The sequence below is a fragment of the Loxodonta africana genome, chromosome X (assembly GCF_030014295.1).
Source record: "Loxodonta africana isolate mLoxAfr1 chromosome X, mLoxAfr1.hap2, whole genome shotgun sequence".
Taxonomy (NCBI): domain Eukaryota; kingdom Metazoa; phylum Chordata; class Mammalia; order Proboscidea; family Elephantidae; genus Loxodonta; species Loxodonta africana.
In genome coordinates, this window is record NC_087369.1 from 45,335,648 (window position 1) to 45,356,431 (window position 20,784).

At 45.6% G+C, this 20,784-nt stretch overlaps 1 long non-coding RNA gene across 5 annotated transcripts in view; it reads right to left on the reverse strand.

Annotated features, from left to right (window-relative positions):
• The window catches only part of LOC111752783 (uncharacterized), a 78,655-nt gene that overhangs the window by 22,571 nt on the left and 35,300 nt on the right, over positions 1 to 20,784 (reverse strand). For 4 of the 5 annotated variants that reach the window (XR_002787698.2, XR_010319754.1, XR_010319755.1 and 1 more), the window contains one exon: positions 14,749 to 17,654. This is a non-coding gene — a long non-coding RNA (uncharacterized LOC111752783). Of the gene's footprint in view, positions 1 to 4,815; positions 5,059 to 14,748; positions 17,655 to 20,784 lie in introns of those variants that run through there. The other variant, XR_010319756.1, reaches the window with a different exon arrangement.

Genomic DNA, 20,784 nt, shown 5'->3' on the forward strand with positions numbered 1-20,784 from the left:
TTCCATGCCTTCTTCTGAATCCAGCTTGAATATCTAGCAGTTCTCTGTTGATGTACCGCTGCAACTACTTTTAAGTGAGCTTCAGCAAAATTTTGCTTGCACAGTGGTTAAGAGCTCAGGCTGCTAACCAAAAGGTCAGCAGTTCAAATCCACCAGCTGCTCCTTGGAAACCCTATGGGGCAGTTCTACTCTGTCCTGTAGGGTTGCTATAAGTTGGAATTGACTTGAGGGCAACAGGTTTAGTTTTCTGGTTATGTCTCCTTGGAGCGCTGACCGTTTTATCATTATGTAACGCTTTTCTTTCTGGCATGCTCCTTACCTCTCTTTGGCATCCACAACTTCCCTCACCACCAGCTGGGTCCTGCCTGCAGGCTCTGAGCATCCTCACCTGCCTGATGTTCCTCCTGTCCATCACCCACCCAACCCTGCCCTCCTTTCTCACTCCAGTTCTTAACCCCAGCACCTGCCTCACCCCAGGAAAGTAGCCTCCCTGGCCCAGGACCTCCCGCTGGTAGCACCAAGAGACACAACTGGAATTTTCAGGAGCTGCTGATGACAGCGTTGCGGATGCTGCTGTGAGCAGTACCTGCAGATGTTGAGGCAGTTATTTTTGTTCATCGATTTCAATTTGGTGTGCAGTCATTTCCTGGGCTCCCATTGGCCCAAGCTCTCAGGATGCTGCTGAGAGGAGCTCTGGGGTCCTGGGGCAGGCCAGTCCTTCTTCGCAGGGCGTAAGCCAGAGCACCATGAAGCCACTTCAATACGTGGGCCAGCGCCGAGCAAATGGGAAAACATTTTGAAGCCGCAGGCTTCTCCTGAATTAAATATTTACTCATTTCATGCCTCTCCCTCTGTCCACGGAGAATCCAGCTCAAACTAAATAACAAAGGAGGTCAGGCCTGTGATCTGCACAAAAATACTTACCCTGCAATTATAGGAATATTGGGCCTTACAATTAATGCCAGGCCTGTGGAACTTGGACAGGGTCCAAAGAAAAGCAACAGAAATGATGAAGGGGAAGAAAGATAAAGCTAGTCCGAAAAGCTAGAGAGGTGGGGCTTGTTTTGAATGGAAAAGATCTTGGGGGTGGCTTAATTACAGTCTTCAATACATTCCAGGGCTGGGAAATGGCAACGTGGGGTCTCCAGTTCCACTAGGGACATGCTTAACTTCTACCATCAGGTTGGCCACCTCTTGTTTCCACACTTTTTGATCTTGCTGGCCTATTAATAAAACATACCGAGCGCTCACCCCATAATGGGCTTCATTTATTTAGTTTGAACTTGTATAAATATATCATTGGACTATATTATCTTCAGCATAAAACACATACAAAAAAATGCTGTTGTTAGTTGCTGTCGAATCAGCTCCAACTCATGGGGACCCCATGTACAACAGAACAAAACATTAACCAGTCCTGTGCCCTCTTCACAATCGTCAGTATGGTCAAGCCAATGGTGGCAGCCACAGTGTATTGTGAGTGCCTTTCAACCTTGGAGCCCTGGGGGCTCAGTGGTTAAGAGACTGGCTGCTTACCAAAAGGTCAGCAGTTTGAATCCATCTTCCAGCACTACATCCGACAATGTTCTGTTGTGATCCATAGGGTTTTCATTGCTAATTTTTAGAAGTAGGTTGCCAGGCCTTTCTTCTTAGTCTGAAAGTTCCACTGAAACCTGTCTGCCATGGATGACCCTACTGGTATTTCAAATACTGGTGACATAGCTTCCAGTGTCATAGCAATACATTACAACAGACAGATAGCTAGGTGGTAAAAAAATACAAAAATAGAAAGTGTTAAGGGGCAAGACAGAGACAACTTTAAATTGAAATAAAAAAGGTTCTTCCCACACTTCAATGGATCACCTCGCTGCCACATCCTACTTTGGAATCCACTGTCTGTGCTGAAAGTAGTCCCAGCCACAAGGGTGTCACAAGGGCAGGAACTTTGTCATAGCTTTCATGTTCAGCAATGTAGCCCCAGAACCCAGAGGGTGACTGTTTTACGTTGAGATTCCCAGAAGCAGGTCCTGAATGAAGATTCATGTGCGAGTGATGTACAAAGGAAGTGCTCCGAAGAGAGGTCAGAAAGGGAGTGGGGGAAGCCAGACAGGAAAGCAGAGGAGGCCAGGTAAGATGCCATTGCAGGCAAAATGCTTACAGTGGGTAGCTTCAGCCTGATCCGCAGGGGAGCTCTGGAGGATGAGTTACACCTCACAGTAGTACTGAGCTAAGGCGAGGGAGGAGTCCCTGGGGGTGAAAATGGTTAAAGTGCTCAGCTGCTAACTGAATGGTTGGAGGTTCAAGTCCACCCAGAGGCACCTTGGAAGAAAGGCCTGGCGATCTACTTCTGACCGATCAGCCACTGAAAAAGCCTACGGAGCACAGTTCTACTCTGACACACATGGGGTTGCCATGAGGTGGAGTCAACTTGATGGCAACTGGTAAGGCAAATGTGCTGGGCTTTCCTGGTCCTACGTGGGTTAACATGGGCCTCAGGGCTGGGGGAGGAGGGGTGATATACACCTCAAGTTTCCTCGGGCTCTCTGGGCAGGCAAAGTGGCTCAGGTAGCCTGAAGGCAATCCTCTGAAAAAGAGCTACTAGTGCTAATTGGAGAAAGCACATCGGAAGGGGCTGCAACGAATATCTGACATTGTTCACTACGCTAACTCATTCATTGCGCATGCTCAACTAGTGTTTGCTGACTGACTGAACTGCTTGATATATGTTGTTGTCAGCTGCCATGGAGTCAGCCCCCAACTCATGGTGACCTCATGCACAACAGAATGAAATGCTGCCCAGTCCTGTGCCATCCCCAAGATGGGTTTTGGATCGGAGTGTTGTGATCCATAGGGTTTTCACTGGCTGATTTTCAGAAGTAGATCACCAGGCCTTTCTTCCTAGTCTATCTTAACCTGGAAGCACCCCTGAAACTTGTTCAGCATCGTAACAACACGGTGGTGGCTGCACATGAGGTGCATGAGCTGGGAATCGAACCCAGGTCTCCCGCGTGGAAGGCGAGAATCCTACCCATGAACCACCAATGCCACGTGTCGTGTATGCTCCCAGATCATTCTCTCCACTGTCGTTAGGGGCTCTTGAAGCTCTCTTTAGATGTGGTGGACAGGAGATGTTGTTAGGTGCCGTCGAGTCGATTTCAACTCATAGCAACCCACGCGACAGAGTAGAACTGCCCTGTGGGGTTTTCTAGGCTGTAATCTTTTCGGGAGCAGATTGTCAGGTCTTTCTCCCATGAAGCCACCGAGTGGGTTTGAACTGCCAGCCTTTCAGTTAGCAGCTGAGCGCTTAACCATTGCGCCACCAGGGCTTCTTGGAGGGGAGAGAAGCAGCCAGATTCCCTTCCCAGCCCTGGGCTACAGAGGAAGCACTATGAGGAGAGACTCTTCATAGTCTCTATGTCTGGCTGCCCTCAGAGATTGAGACCAAGGCGTCTCCTTCATAAAACACCAACAAAAACAAAGCCCCACCCAGGAGGTGGTGATCCCGCAAGCCGGAAGGGAGCCTGCACTTTCTAAAAGCATTTCTCTTGGCTTGGCTGAGCAGCGGGGACCTGCTGCCCCTGGAAACTTGGGCCAAGGACCGAATGCCCCATTTGCCAGCTTATGCTGTGGCTGTGTGACCTGGGGTAGAGCTTGGCTTGTCTCCGTGTGGACAATCCTGCATTCGTTAAAACGAGGAGGGCCACGTTTGCTTCCTGCCTGATGCACATATAAATCTTCTGCTTCTGGAAAACTCAGGGGCCCTGGGAAAAAGGGAAATTACAAGTACCTAATGCCACGGGTTTGTCTTTCGTGACTTGGATGAGAGTGCAGACACCCAACAGCAGAGTGACTTGTTCTGTTTGTGGCTATGCTCTGACGTTCCAGAAGTTGTCCTGTTGCCATTTTAACAGAAGAAACACCCATGGTTCTCTGCTGTGATGTTATCGCCCTCTGTTCTCTGGCCCTCTTCGTCTCAGATATATCACCATTAACTTTTCGTCGTTCTTGCAGCATTCTTTAATGAAGAACTCTATTTCATCATCTGAAACGCTGTGGAGGTAAAAGTGTGTGGCTGTGGATTCTAAGGCCACCGGATTTCTGAGGCACCAGACAATGGTCAGATTTATATTTTGCTGCACCGTCTGCCTTTTAGATGGTGTTTATGTTTCATGTTAAATATAATTCTCTTTGGCTTCTCCAGCTGCCTGGGGCCTAGTTCTGCTCTGTCCTAGAGCGTTTCACCAGGGAGCCGCCTCTCCATGTGGCCTCTGGGGTCGATTCATTTTTCTCCCAATGCCTTAATGAGTGATGAGTTCTAGAGACAATCAGATCGGCTGCGCGGGAGATTCCGCTCCATCATTACGACAGCCGGATACATCCCAGGCACCATTTTTCAAACCCATGTTTTTCATCACACAGATATGACTTGATTAAACCTTTGTGATATTACATTGGGATATTTGAAAATAGCCTTTAGTGACCAGCATGTGGGTCTTGTTTCTGATAAATATATTACTGGTGCCTGAGGGACTTCTACATATGGCGTTGGAGAGCACAGTCTCTGAGGCCAGACCACTCGGGGCCAAATCCCAGCTCTGCCACTTACTGCTGTGTAACTTTGGTCATTACTCAACCTCTCTGTGCCTCAGTTCGTCATCTATAAATTGGAAATAATACTAATAAGAATATACTTACCACATTGGGCTGCGGTGAGGGTTAAAGGAACAAATATGTGTAAAGCACTTAGAACAGATCCCAGAATGTAGTAAGAGCTATACGTGTTTGCTATTATTATTTTTATTATTTGCTTCTCACCGCAGGAGGTAGGGCCAATAAGAAACAAGGACACCGAAGATCGAGAAGAGCTCCGTCACCTGCCCGGGCAGCAGAAACATGGCACCAAATTTTCGGTCCAAAATGGAATACCCGTGCTGGTCGCTACTTTGCATCATCTTTCTCCCTTCGAGGCTGGCCTTGATGTGAAGGTAAAGGAGAATGTTGCAGGGGATGGGGAGGCACAAGGAGAAGTTGGCTGGGCCCCACGCCCCACTCCAGCCCCTGTCAAAGAGCAAAAGGAGGAGTTAAGACACACACTCCATCCCTCAGTCAGTCGTGGATTAAGCCATGTGTCCAGCAAAGGCATTGGTGGGTCAGTGGTAGAATTCTCACCTTCCAGGCAGGAGACCAGGGTTTGATTCCTGGCCGATGCACCTCAAGTACAGCCACTACCCATCCATCGGTGGTGGCTTTCACGTTGCTGGGTTGCTGAACAGGTTTCAGTGGAACTTCCAGATGAAAATGGACTAGGAAGAAAGGCCTGGTGATCTACTTCCCCAGAAATCAGCCAATAAAAACCCTGTAGATCACAACCAATCAACAAAGATAAACTAACCCCATACACCACGAAGAATGCTAGAAAAGACACCGGTATCCCATGTTACAGGGAAAACAGAAGTCTGAGGATGTGATGAGTTGGATGGTGTCCTCCCAAAAGATATGTTGAAATCCTAAACCCTGGTATCTGTAAAGGTGACCTTGTTTGGAAATAGGGTCTTTGCAGATGTAATTAGCTAACATGAGGTCATACCACAGTAGGGTGTGTACTAATCCAATCTGAGGGACTCCTTGTAAAAGGGGAGGAGAAGAGACAGACAAAGGGAAGACAGCCATGTGATAACAGTAACAAATGCTGCAACCTACAAGTCAAGGCACACCTGAGGCTCCCAGAAAACTGTAAGGGACAAGAAACCGTCTCCTCCTAGAGCCCTCACAGAAAGCATGGCCCTGATGACAACCTGAATCTGGCCTACTAGCCTCCAGAACTCTGAGACAATAAATTTCTGCTCTTATAAGACACTCAGTTTGTGGTATTTTGTTACAGCAGCCCTAGGAGACTTATGTAGAGGGCAAGAGGCAAGTAGGGAATCTGGTTGACATCTTTGATTCCCCTGGCTCATGCCTCGTATCAGTCAGCTTTCTGCCTAAGCCTGCTGCATAACAAACAACCCCCAAGTATCAATGGCTGACAACAACAATCATTTCGTTTTCTTCAGCTGGCTGCTGTAGGTTAGGTTAAGGGCTGCTCCACACATCTGTACTTTCTGGGACCAATAGCTACCAACACATGTTCTCTCACATCAACTAGCAGGAGAGTAAGAGGCCAAGACAAGCTGCACAAGGCATATTTAAAGCCTCTATTCATGTTACCTCTGCTGATTTCTCATTGGCCAAAACAAATGACGTAGCCAAGCAACATGAATGGCACAGGGAAGTATTCTCTGCCAACTCTAATAAGAGGGCCAGCGAAGTCACATTGGCATGGCTGGATAACCCTATTATTGGCATAGAGGAAAGAATTGGGAGCAATAACGCAATTTACCATGAGTTTCATGGGCAAGGCCAAGCAAGGGGAATAATGTCGGTTATGAGAGCACTGGAGGCAATAGTGGTTTAGTGGTAGAATTCTTCCCTTCCATGCAGGACACCCAGGTGTGATTCCAGGCCAAGGACCTCATGCACAGCCACCACTTATGTGTTGCTATGGTGCTGAACAGATTTTAGCTGAGCTTCCAGACTAGGAAGAAAGGCCTGGCAATCTACTTCCAAAAACCAGCCAGTGAAAACACTATGGATCACAGTGGTCTGATTCTGTTGTGCATGGGGTGGCCTTGAGTCAGGGGTTAGCTAATAACAACAACAACATACGACCACTAACAGCTGGTCCAAGAAACAGGATATGGCTATATTATGGATTGAATTGTGTTCCCCCCAAAATGTGTCATAAATCCTAACCTCTATGCCTGTGGTTATAATCCCATTTGGGAATGGGTTGTCTTTGTTATGTTAATGAGATGGGACTGGTATAGGGTGTGTCTTAAATCAATCTCTTTTGAGATATAAAACAGATTAAACTAGCAAGTGAAAGTAGTAACAATGGGGAAAGAGAGATGCCAAGCCACATGAAGATCCCACAAGAGCAGAAGCTCAGAAGGCACAAGGACCTTCCTCCAGAGCCAACAGAGAGAAAAAGCTTTCCCCTAGAGCTGGCACCCTGAATTTGGACTTCTAGCCTCCTAAACTTGAAGAAAATAAAATTCTGATCGTTAAAGCCGCCCACTTGTATTTCTGTTGTAGCAGCACTAGATAACTAAGGCCACCAGGTTTTCCAGATAACTAAGACAGGCTACTCTATTTATTAGGCGAGAGACAGAAGCTCGACTCAAATTCCCTTTTGCTTAACCAAAAAGAGAAAGTATTTGTTACATAACTGGGAAGTCTGATGGTTAATTGAATTCCAGTTTGACTACATCCAGAGACTCAAATGATGTTGTCAGAGTTCTTTTGCCCAGTCTCCATCTTGCTGTTCTGATTTTCTACGTAGCGGGAAGTTGGACTTGTCAGCCTGAGGATTTTATGGTCTTTACAACTTGAGATCCCAGAGGAAGAGCCTTTAGAGCTCACATAAGAAATCTCAGGGAAACTGCTTATTGGCCCAGTTTGGCCTGTCTATTTTTTTTTCATCCCTGAGCCAATTACAATGACCTTGGAATAGAATGCTCTGGTTGACTGATGGAAACCCTGGTGGCCTAATGGTTAAGAGCTACGTCTGCTAACCAAAAGGTTGGCAGTTCGAATCTACCAGGTGCTCCCTGGAAACTCTACGGGGCAGTTCTACTCTGTCTTATAGGGTTGCTATGAGTTGGAATCGACTCAATGGCAACGGGTTTGGTTTGGGTTTTGGTTGACTGAATTAGGAGGGTGGTAGCCTAAGGATACAATGATTGTCAGCCCCACCAAGACCACTTGGAGTAAAGAAGGGACAGTTCTCCAAAGGAAAGCAGGGTACTATTTTGAGACAAGGAGGAAATGGATGCCAGGCACCCCTAAAAGTTCTCATTCAGTAGGTGTTTCTGTTATATCTTGCTGTATATCGAACCACCCTCACTGGAAAAAAAAAATCCAGAGTGGGGGTGGGGGGAGCAGAGGGAAGAAGAGTTGAGTTATAAAACTCTCCTGGATCCAAAATGAGGGAATACAGCCCAGTGCAGCTTTAGTTTAAAAGAAAAGAAAATACTGCCACCTTTGCTACAAATCGCAGGCTGGCTTCTTTCTTGCCACCTCACCGCCTAGTAAAGCTGATCCAAGTTCAACACTTCACTTGCCTTCTGTAGCCTGGCTTTGCTCCATGGGGCAAGGAGAACCAAGCCCCAAGTGCCCTTCTATTTCTCGTTCATTCAGATCTTAAGTAGCAGGAAAGAACATCATATTAGGGCTCGCCAGAAGTGGCGTTATCCAATGTTCATTAAGTGTCTCAGCTATTATCTAATGCTCATTAGCGAGGCCAATCTGATATTTGCAATATATTGTTGGACTCATGTAAGAAAGGAACTTGATTTAGGAACCAGCAAGGGCTGCTGCTGTGAAATCTCTGGAGCTCCCTTCCCTGTGGTTTCTAGAATGTTCAGTAGTGAATAGTGAATCCCACTCTTTAGGAGAAACATAAGTTCTCCTTCCATGCCATTCAGCAAACACCAGGGAAGCGTCTTGCCCTTTTTCGGGACCTCCATCTTTGGCAAAACAACACACTCGGCTGCTAATCGAAAGATTGGTGATTCAAGTCCACCCAGAGGCACTTCAGAAGAAAGGCCTGGCAATCTACTCCTAAAAAAATCAGCCATTGAAAACCCTATGGAGCACAGTTCTACTCTGACATACATGGTGTTGCCGTGAGTCGGAATCAACTCAATGACAGCAACTGGTTTATTTTTGGCAAAGGTTCCACAAAGCCAGGAGACCTTCCGGAAAGACATCCCATATACATCTTATCGAAAGAATAAACCAAACCAAACTTGTTGCCATCACGTAGACTCTGACTCATAGCGACCCTGTAGGACAAAGTAGAACTGCCCCATAGGGTTTCCAAGAAGCGGCTGGTGGATTCGAAGATACCGACCTTTTGGTTAACAGCTACAGCTCTTAACCACTGTGCCACCAGGGCTCCAGCAGAAGAGCTGCCTTATTTCCCTTGGCAGAGGCCCCTGTGATGTAACTTCAGAACAAATGCCCTGTTGGAATGCCAGAATATGAACTGACTTCCCAGCGCGCACCACACTGCTCACGGAGTCTGCACTCTCCTCGGCTCGGATCATTTACGAGGTTTGAAAAGCATCCATATTAAACATGGGCTACAACATTTTCCTTCCCATCAGCATTCTGCAGACTCTATATCAGGAGACGATTCAGCCCTTCATACTTAGCTGAGAGGCTGGCGCTCTAACAAGCCGTTTCATGAGAAATATCTCTGAGAAGTCAAGAGAGTTGGCTGACAGTGGCCATAACGATGTGACTTGTACTAAGGAGGTCAAGGGCAGGGATCGCTGCCTTCATCCACTCTGGATGCTATATTGACTCTGTACTAAGGCAAGAGTCCTGGGGGGAGGGAGGATGCCAAGCCAAGGAGTGGACCCTGCCCTCAGGGAGTTCAGTCTGGCTAGGGAGACAAGTTCCCTCCCAAACAACTACCAGAGAATAACAGGCTAGGTAGGAGACCCTGGGTGGCGCAAAGAGTTAATCACTCCGCTGCTAAGCAAAAGGTTGGAGGATCAAGCCCATCCAGAGGTGCCTCGGAAGACAGCCCTGCTGATCTACTTCTGAAAAATCAGTCATTAGAAATCCTGTCGCGCACGGTTCTAGCCTGACACACACAGAGCCCCCGTGATCCAGAACTGACCCTGCGTCCTCTAGTAAGAGAAGCGATAAAGCATCAGCCAGGAGATGACAGGAGTCAGAACAGTGGAGTCAGAGCCCAGGATGCTGTGCGAGAAAATCAGATCCAGCCCGTAGCTAGAGGGTCCCAGAGCACATTGGACATAAGATCTAGAAGGAATAGAAGTTTGAGGAGACAGTGGAGTAGGGTAGATTGGTGGCGCAGAGGGTTCAGAACAGGTTCAAGACCCGTTCAAATTTTTCTCTCTTCAGCCCTGTCTTTGTGCCTCTATTTCACTTTGTCTTTCTTTGTGTTTCTCCTCCTCCTGCTCTTTCTCTCTGTCTCTGTCTCACTCCTCCCCCGATCATTCTCTCCTATTCTGTATTCCTCTTTTAGATCCTCTTGGTGGTTTTTTTGGTTTTGTTTTTTTCAGTTCTTTTAACCTATCCATCTTTTAATTCTTCAATCCCTTTCTCCACTCCTCCTGTCACTGGACAAAGGAGACAAAATAAGAGACGGAAAGTACTCTCTTTCTCTCTCTCTCTCTTTTTTTTTTTTTTTTTTTTGGCTCATTTGCTTCAAACCCATTCTGCTGGATTTTTTATTTTAAAAAATAAGAGCTGGGAAAATTTGGGTATCCTCAATGGTGATGCTCGGACAACATGATGAACATAATCAATGTCACTAAGATTGTTGAAATGGCAAATGTTTTGTTACCTCTATATTTACCACAATTAAAAAAGAAAAGAAAAAAGCACCAGGCAAAGGAGTTAAGGGGAAAAAAAAGAAAGAAAGAAGTGAATCAGACGTTTGAGGCCGTTTTATAGTAGAAGAAACTGAAGTACAGAGAGATTAGGTGATTTTCCCCAAATCATACCACTAGTAAGTGTTAAGCTACATCTCAAACCATGGTCTTCTAACATCAGCACAGTGACCCACAAGGACCACTCCCTCTACCAGTCCACACCAGTACCCAGAGTTTCACAGTATCTTACAGCCAAGCAATTTGCCTGTTTATTTATTATCTCAAGAATTAAAAACACTAACTTTGATTTTTTTTTCACACACACGGAATATAGAACTTTCTACATCTCTGCCCTCTAGCCTAAAGTCAAATCTGTATGCTTTACTATTAATAGACTGCCTCCTCCAGAAAGTAGCATTAATTGCCATTAACTGGGAAAAGCTGGGTTCTGGGACAAGGTCTAAATCATCTGTTCCAAAGAAATGATAGGCCCTAGCCACGGGGACATGGAAGAAAGGCCTGGCAATTTGCTTCCACAAAGATTACAGCCTAGAAAACACTATGAAGCAGTCTTACTCTGTAACACATGAACCAGGGGTTGCCATGAGTCAGCAGCTGACTTGGTGGCAGCTAATGACAACTACAGGAACATAGGAAGCTCAAGCTGGATGGTTCATATTGGTCAGTCCATCCAGCCTAGAGCAGATATTAAAGGCCTAAGAAAGGACACAGGCTGTGGCCAAAACTGCTGGCTGTCCCCCAGTGTCCTTTAGTTACAAGACCCCTGCCTTCTAGTAAGGCACGTGGCTACACAGAATAAAGACAACATTTTCCAGCTTCTCTTGCAGCTAGGTATAGCCAGATGGCTAAGTTTAACCAGTGGATATAAGCGGAAGGGTCAAGTAACATTCTGGGTAATTTTCCTAAGAGATAGCAGACACATGCCCTTTGCCTTCTTCTTCTTCATCCTTTCCTCCATACTGCTGCTAGACCTCCAAGAGCCATCTTGAACCATGAAGTATGACCTTGGGAATGGAGGTCTCACATGATGGGACGACAAAATAGCAGGAGCCTGAGTCCTTGAGACTTTATGAAGCAGAGTTCTTGACGGCCCTGGACTGGCTACGTCTAGACTTTTACATGAAATTAACTTCTATCCTGGCTTAGTATCTTAGTTTCCTATTGCTGCTGTAACAGAAATACCACAAGTGGATGGCTTTAAAGAACAGAAATTTATTTCCTCACAGTTCTGGAGCTTAGAAGTCCTAATTCAGAGTGTGGCTCTAGGGGGAGGTTCTTCTTTGTCTATTTCAGCTTCTAGTAGCTGGCGGTCTTTGGAGTTCCTGAGTTTATAGATTCACCTGCCTCCGTAGTCATCAGATAGCATCTGTCTTCCCCTTTTGTGCTTGCCTGTCTCTGTGTCTAAGCTGCTCCTTATAACTCAGAAGTGATTAGGTTTAAAACGCATGTTGTATGATTGGCCCTACACTGATACGGACTCATTAACATAACAAAGAAAATTCTATTCCCAAATGGGATCACATCCACAGGTATAGCGGTCAGGACTCCAACACATATTTTGGGGGCACACAATTCAATCCATAACACTTAGGTAAATCTGATCCCAACTGTAACACAAGAGTTCCTTGAAGCCATGTGAAAAAGGGAGAGAGTGGGTTGGCAACTCCAATGGACAGTCCGTGCTCAGAGACTAAAGGGGCCTGAAAGGGGGTATCAAGTCAGTGAAAAAAACAAAGCAGGTAGTGTTGACCTCCAGCCCAAGAAGGAAATGACAGCCCTTTTACAGCTGAGAAACAGTGAACAGAACATAATGTCAGAATGTGCTCTGCAGAAATTATGGCAGGTGCTGGGTGATGAGCCACCTACATTGGAGCCTCTCCGATACCCATCACTCTGCCATGTATCGCCATCATTTATTGGTCATCTTTCCATTCCATTCCTCCTGCCTTGGCTCTTCCAGACCCAACATCGTGAGAGGACAGGACTGCCATGATATGTGTCTTTGTATCAAGATCCCATAGTACCTGCACAGACTTTGTTTTTGATAAGGGCCCAAGGGACACTAATGGTTGCTAAACGCTATGAAGAAGAGTTGGCATCTTTCGTCATATTTTTCTACTGCCTTATATATTTTACACAAAGAACATATGTCATTTAGCCTTCACAACGACTCTTCAATCCATTCATTAATTCATTTGTTCATTCATTTTTCATTGACCAAGCACCAGCTACAGTAGGCATCTGGCTGGCCACCAAGAAAACAGACGAATGAACCATGGTCCATCAATGTAGGCAAAGGTAACAAAGGGGTCAGACAACTAACAAGGGGTTATTATCAAAATAGATAAAGAACTCAGAGATTTTTAAAAAATAATAAAAATGGGAAAAAGGTCAAATGATATGGATAAACAATTTATAGACAGGAAATCCCTAATGACTAACAAAAAGATGAAAAGATAGCCAATCTCCATGGCTTATCAAAGAAATGCAAATTAAAACAGAATCACTTCACATTCTAGACATCGGCAAACCTTACAAAACTGAATAAAGCTGAGTGCTACAGTAGGTGTGGGGAATGGGAATTCTCCTGCACTGCTGGTGCAACTAGGAAGCAACACAGTCATTCTGAAGATTACCTGGCAGTGCTAAGAGGAATAAAGTCTGTATAAACTTTATGCCCCAGAAATCCCCCAGGTCTTTACCCCTGTACAGGCTTGTACAGGCCCATGAGAGGACATGATTGAGGATGTCCATTACAGTTTTATTTGCAGTGCCAGAGAGTGGGAGGCAACCTGGGTGCTCCTCACAGGGGAATGGAGAAGCAAGATGGTGGTAGATACATAAGAAGGTAGCAGATATATGTGATGGTGGTAGATATACATGATGGCTGTAGATACACATGATAGCGGTAGATACATATGATGGGGGTAGATACATATGATAGCTGTACATACATTAGATACATGTGATGATTGTAGATACATAAGATGATGGTAGATACATAAGATGGCGGTAGATACATATGATAGCAGTAGATACATATGATAGCTGTACATACATAAGATACAAGTGATGGTTGTAGATACATAAGATGGTGGTAGATACATATGATAGCAGTAGATACATATGATAGCTGTACGTACATTAGATACATGTGATGGTTGTAGTTATATAACATGATGGTAGATACATATGATAGCAGTAGATACATATGCTAGCTATACATACATAAGATACAAGTGATGGTTGTAAATACATAAGACGGTGGTAGATACATATGATAGCTGTACATAGATAAGATACATATGATGGTGGCAGATATATGTGATGGTGGCAGATAAATATTACGAAATACTGTGTAGCTGTCAGAAGCAATGGACCAAATTTACATACAGCACTTGAAGAGATCTTTAAAACATAGTGTTGGGTGAAAAAAGGATGAGATCTATGGCTTTATATTAAGTTACTATTATAAATCAAAATCACCTGTATATATTTTTTAAAAACTCTCCATATATCTTTCAAGACATACACTAAATATATTGGAATTGGTGCCAGACCTGGAGGTAGGATGGGGACTGAAGAATGGAGTAAGGATGGGTGATATACAGGAAAAATAAGAAAATAAATAAGATGAGAGGGGTCTACGCCTTGATCAGTGAGGATGGCAGTGTGACACGAACTTGGTGTATGATTAACTCAACTCCCTGCATCTAAAGGCCAAAGGACATACAGAAAGACAAGGAAGAGAGGAAGGGAAGGAAGGAGGGGGAAAAAAGATGAACATGGTCATTGTCCTCAAGGGGTTCAGAGCAGGTGTGATAAATCCTCTTTTTTAAGAGGAGGAAATTAGCTCAAAATGAAGCCATTAAATGACTTGACCAAGGTCATATGGCAAATAGAGGCTGGACCCAGGTCTTCTCATTTCTGATCCAGGCTCTTCTCAGAATGCAAGGAAGCAATGTATTCTCAATTGCCCAAATTTAAGCATTACGCCAGATAACGAAGATAATGGCCAAAGGATGAAGGGAAAAGAAAGGCAAATAAATGGACTTGATCAAGTGGAAGGGTCTCTGCTCCAACTAGGCCAGACCCCCAGGCATTGGCTCAGAGGGGCTGGTACCAAAAAATCTGTTGCCGTTGAGTCAATTCCGACTCATAATGACCCTATAAGCCAGAGCAGAACTGCCCCATAGGGATGGCAATGTTTCATTCTATTGTACATAGGGTCACTATTAGTTAGAACCGACAACATAGGGTTTCCGAGGCTGTAATCTTTATGGAAATGGCACTAGTTTTTTTTTTTTTTTAATCTTTATGGAAGCAGACAGCCACATCTTTCTTCCTCAGAGTGGCTGGTGGGTTCTAACCACTGACCTTTTGGTTAGCAGCCAAGCCTTTAACCACTGTGCCACCAGGGCTCCTTTTAAGGGGCTGGTAGCTAGTGCTAAAAAAAAAAAAAAAGGAATGAGAAGATTCAAGACTTGAATACATACAATTCCCATATCCTCAAGGGAAAAGGTAGAACTGACAGGATTTCTTTGCCACTCCTTTTGGTGCTCTGGGCTGATCTAGATATTTCCTTTCTTCCTAACTCAGCTTCATATAAGTATGTACGCAGTTCAGAACTTCTGGTGTAAAAGACAGAACCCAATTAAAATGGACGGGAAGAAAGAACAAGAGAGTGGCAAGTCCATGGAATGTAGCTCACCTCAGGCATAGCTGGATCCAGAGATTTAAACGTCAAAGGTCACAGCCTGTTTCTGTCTTCCCGTCTCTTTCTTTCTTCCTCTGTTAATGCCTCTCCCTCTCCTCTGTTTTCCTCAGTGTTGGCTTTATTCCAAAGTAGGATCTCCCCTCTCTACCAGCAAAGACAGCTGCTGGCTGGTTTAGGCTGATACTCTACCCGCTCAACAATTCCAGACACCAGAGAGTGTCTCTTTACCCATAGCAGTAACAAAAGTTGTAGGAAAGGCTTTCATTGGCCTGGCTGTGTCACGTGCCCAAGCTTTAGCCAATCATTACAGCCAGGGGTATCCTGAGCTCTGATTGGTAAGAGTGAGGCATATAGCTACCCTAAGAATGTGTGTATATGGGGAGGAGGGGATGTTAAAGCCAATACCACTGAAGCTACAAGAACTGTGAATAAGGGGTAGTGATTACCCCAAAAGGAGATCAGGATGCTGTATAGGTACAAATAATGGATATCCACTGCTGTGTATAAAAACCAGTCGCTGTCAAGTTGATTCCGACTCATGACAATCTCGTGTGTGTCAGAGAGGATCTGTGCTACATAGGGTTTTCAGTGGCTGATTTTTAGAAGTAGATTGCCAGGGCTTTCTTCAAAAGCACCTCAGGGTGGACTCGAACCTCTAACCTTTAAGTTAGTAGCTGAACATGTTACCTCTTTTTATATGTGTGTGTGTGTATACATATACATATATACAGGGACATATTACCAATATACAAGGTACACACAGGCTTGCTTGTGCTTACTAATCTGTAGTGTACAATTTCATCTGTCTTTCACCACATGTTTTTCACCAGATATGGTAAAACTCATGTGAAATCGTGCACTACAGATTAATAAGTAAACACAATCAAGCCTGTGCGTACCTTGCTTACTGGTTAACCCACCCCGTGTGTGTGTGTGTGTGTGTGTGTGTATATACCAGACCCACCCAGTGCCGTCTTATATACACATATATATGTATGTATTGTGTGTGTGTGTGTGTGTGTACAGGCCGTCCCCAGGTTATGAATGAAATCCATTCCTGTGTCTTTAAATCGAATTTGTAGGTAAGTTGGAAAAGGTGCATACGGTTCTTATTTAGCCTTAATTTAGTGCAAGAAAAGGCTGGAAGCCTTTTCAGTGATTTAGAAGCTGCACGTGCAGCGAGTGAAGGTGATTGTGATGAAGAATTTGTTGCGAAGAGGGGTTGATTCAAGCATTTCAAAGTGACAGCAAATTTATACAACATTAAAGGGCAAGTACGAGTTGTCTGGAAGTCTGATGTTCATAACCCAGGAACTTACTGTATATGTATTTTTATATATCTGTGTATGACTTTGTGTTTATTTTTAGTCATTTTTTACATAGTTAATATATTCACATGGCTCAAAATTCAAAAGATACAAATGAGTAGACAATGAAAAGTCTCCTTCCCACCCTTATCCTAGCCACCCAGGTCTGGGCCTTACCACTCTGCTTCCCACTGCACTACTGGCCCAGACCCAGCACCTTACTCTGACCCTGCTCGGCAAACCTCCAGCAAGGCCACAAAAATCGGAAGCCTGGAAATGGTCAGTCACTGGTAATGCCAGCGATGCCCCGGCCGCCTCTGACATTCACTCACCTGTTGATGCTGGAACCCAGGGCCGCTTTTTACCACAGGCCTGGGGCTCCCTGGGCCAAATGGAGGGGGCCAGGTCCCCCTTTTCTTCCATCTGACCTCAGCAGAGCTGCATGCTTCTGATGACCAAGAGCGTGGAGAGGCATGGAGCAGCGTGGGTCACAGAGGTTAAGTGTTGTCATAATTCTCTCCCCTGGAGCACTGAACTCCATCTCCCTCCACTCTGTGTGGGAGGAATGTAATCCAGTTCTCCTTGGAAGGCAGAGCACATAGTGACTCCTTTCTCCTTTTGTGGTCAGGAAATGAGTTTTGCTCTGTTTTGCACTTGGGGGCTTATTATGCAATTGCTTAAAATATGCAACGGGATGCGGATATTTATATGGGGATGTTGAAATGATGACTTTTTAATGGAAGCAATCTAATTATGCCATATCTGCGCTCTTTTCATTTTTTGAAATTGTTTTCACATTGTTTTAAAGAAGAGATTGTGTGTGTGTATGTGTGTGTATGGGTTTTGTTTTTGTTTAGGGTACGTGGTTTTATTTAATCTCCCAGACTGTTGCAATGGATTGCAAAGAAGAAAAAAAAATCCAAAAAGTATATGGCTGTGATTTAACAAGATAATTAGCAGCTGCACTTTATAACAAAATCTAAGGCAATTATCACTTCAGGAGGACCCCGAGGAATCCCAGCTGCCAACATCCTGCTTCTCTGCCAGAGGGAATGACGTCATAACTGCTCCAGACAAAGGGGAGGTGGTTTCTGGTCACTGTGATGTCACTTGCTCCGGCAGACGGTCCCAGGCAGCTGGAAGACAGGTGACTGCTTCCTAGGACGTGAGGGAGAAGGGTGGGCAACAAAGGGCGGGCATCAGTTATTTATAGGCCCAAACCCCTCCCCCTCTCTGGGCTTCTCCCATTGGACCACCAAGAGGAAACTTTTTTTTTTTTTACTTAGGCTCCTCCCGCCGAGTCCTTTTGGTACCTTTTTTTTTATTGTAAATATATAGGTAACAAAACGTTTGCCATTTCAACAGTCTTAACATGTACTGTTCAGTGAGTGGTACCTTCTTTAAAGAAGTTGAGTTGCTCCTTTTCTCCTCTCCGAAGCCTCGTTTCTAAATCTTTGCCCCAACTAATCAAACCCTCAGTGGCTTACTGGGTCTCAGTCATGGTCCATTCAAATGTGTCCATTCAAAGATAAAAATTTCTCAGTTACATTGGACAGCAAGTCAAAGCAAGCTGAAGAACAAGATTTGTATTTTCACATCGGGGTTGCTTTCTTTCACCCCGTGACAAAATATTCATCAATCTAGATTCCTGAGCAATTTTTTGATCAAAAACAGAATACTCTAGTACATTATCTTCAAGTTCCAGAGAGCAAACTGGAATTTGTCATTGATTGAATTTTACATGTAAAATTGAACCAAACTATCTCTTTCTTTGATTATAAATGCCAGCAAATGTTTATGTGCATTGTGGGACAGCCCACAATTGAGTCCACAACCAGTCTTTTAATGGTTCCGAAGGATGGAGAAAGTGGGTCTGATTTTCTTGTAAATTGTAGGAGTCACCGACGAGCAGGCAGATTCTGGCCACCCCCGCCCCTTCATGAAACTGTAAAGCAATAGCCAAGGCCTCATAAGTCACAGTGCCAGATGACATTCTTGGGTGTCCGGGTGGGAATCTGTCCTATGTCCTTTGACAGATAAACCACAAAACGATGTGTTCCTGCACGCCCTCCCTCTCTCTTCCCCCTCTCCTCCCCCCTCTCCCGAAAGCCTTAGGCTCAAGATCCAAACTAGGGGAGGATAACAACAACTGGGTCAGGACATCTTTCATTCCTTCTCTCAACCTCAGCTAGAAGGCTTCTTGACCACATAGGAAATGAAATGAGACACGAACAGCCCCCAAGCCGCAGCCCCCAGGGGCCTTACCCAAAGACTGAGGAGTAAGTCCAGCGATAAGGAAGCCAGGCCTGCCCAGAGCTCAGCTTCCCTCTGGAACTGGGCAGAGTTCTACAGCCAAAGAGTGGGGGAGGGAGGCACTAAGTGTGCAGCCCACACAGCAGATCTTTTGGCCTAATGCCATTCTCAGCCTTCTAGAAAACTTCCTGCTTCCTTTATGGAAAACAGGTGTCCATGTCTTCCTACATTAGACTGGATGTCAGACAGGACCCTGGGCTAAGGAGCTGTTCCTGCTATCTATTGCTGCTTAACAAACCACCCAGGCCACAGTGGTATAAACAACAACCACTGGAGTATGCTCACAGATTCTGGGCTTCAGAAATTCAGACAGGACACAGCAGGGATGGCATGTCTCTGCTCCATGATGTCCCGGACCTCCCATGGGAAAACTTGAATGGCTGGGATGACTCAATGGCTGGGGGCTGGGATCAGCCAGAGGTTCCTCGATGCTTGGGCTGAAACGACTCAAATGTTGGGCTCAGCTAGTACTGTTGACCTGCATGTTTACATGTGGGCTCTTAATGTGGCTTGAACTTCCTCATAACATGGCAGCCAGTGGTCAGACTTTTTACATGGCAACTTGGCACTCCAAGCAGGAGTGTTTCAGCAAATAAGGCCGAAACTGCCTGGCCTTTTTGGAAGTCACGTAGCAGCACTCTTGTGTTGTATTGGCTGAAGCAGTCTCAAGCTCACCCAGATCTAAGAGGAGGGTCGTAGAACCCACCTCTGGATGGGAGGAGTATCAAAGAATTTGCTACCATGTTTTCAAACCACCACTGAGATGACTTCTGTGCAGAGCACACTTTCACCTTCAGGCAGGCTTGAATGCATGGATGTTTTGCCAACAGTATCAACGATGTTAGCGCCATGCTCGGGGTGGCCAGGAGAAGCAGGGAGGAAAGACAACCCCAAAACTAACCCACTGCCGTTGAGTCCATTCCAACTCATAACGGCCCTATTGAACAGAGTAGAACTGCCCCACAGGGTTTCCAAGGAGTGCTTGGTAGATTTGAATTGCTGACCTTTTGGTTAACAGCTGTAGCTCTTAACCGCTATGCACCGGGGGAGGAAAGAACCTGTTGCTGTCGAGTCGATTCCGACTCATAGCAACCCTAAAGGAGAGAGTAGAACTGCCTTGTACGGTTTCCAAGGAGCACCTGGTGGATTCGAACTGCCGACCTTCTGGTTAGCAGCTGTAGCTCTTAACCACTATGCCACCAGGCTTTCCTGGGGAAGAAAGAGGGAGGCACAAAACTTTGTCTTTTTTTGCTGTTTACTTCTATTCTCTCATTTCTGAGAGTCTCTAAAGATGCCTCTGACCTTCCCCCTTGCCATTTTCTTCCAAAGTAGGTGGAAAAGGATGACCCCATGACAGCCCTACTCCCGGTGTAGAAAATATGGCCGCCATTTCCACAGAGTGTCGGGAGAGAGGCAGGAGGCCTGTCCGGAGGTAATCTAGGTAATCTAGACAGGAGGGGCGGTGGTCAAGTAGGAGCTACAAAGCCCTTTTACTTTGCCCACACCCACCCCACTCCAACCTTGAACACCAGCTGGGTGAGCCCTTGACTCCCTCCCAGGGCTTCCGCCCTGCAAAGGGAAGTGTTAAAATAGAAAGCGGTAGAGTATCTGAGGTTATCGCTGAGTTCTTGGTAGGGCAGGCTTCAGGGGTTTTGTTTTCCACTCCAGTCCCAAGGATGCACCTGGTAACCTGCCTGAGTCTCTTAAAACCCCCCAGCATTTCTATAGAACCTTCCAGGTGCTAAGGCCAGTTAAACGAAGAGGGCTGAAAGGGAGCTATCGACCCAGGTAATTAATTCAGCCCCCCTGTCCCATTTCAGAGCTGAAGGAACCAAGGCTCAGTGGGGCTGTGACTTGCCCAGGGTTACTAGCGTGTTAGTGGCTGAGTTGGAACTGCTTGCTGTCCTCTGAGTCACCCTGCCCTCTGCCCTGGGGCATTCTCATAGCCAGCCGCCTGTCAGGGGTCACACTTAGG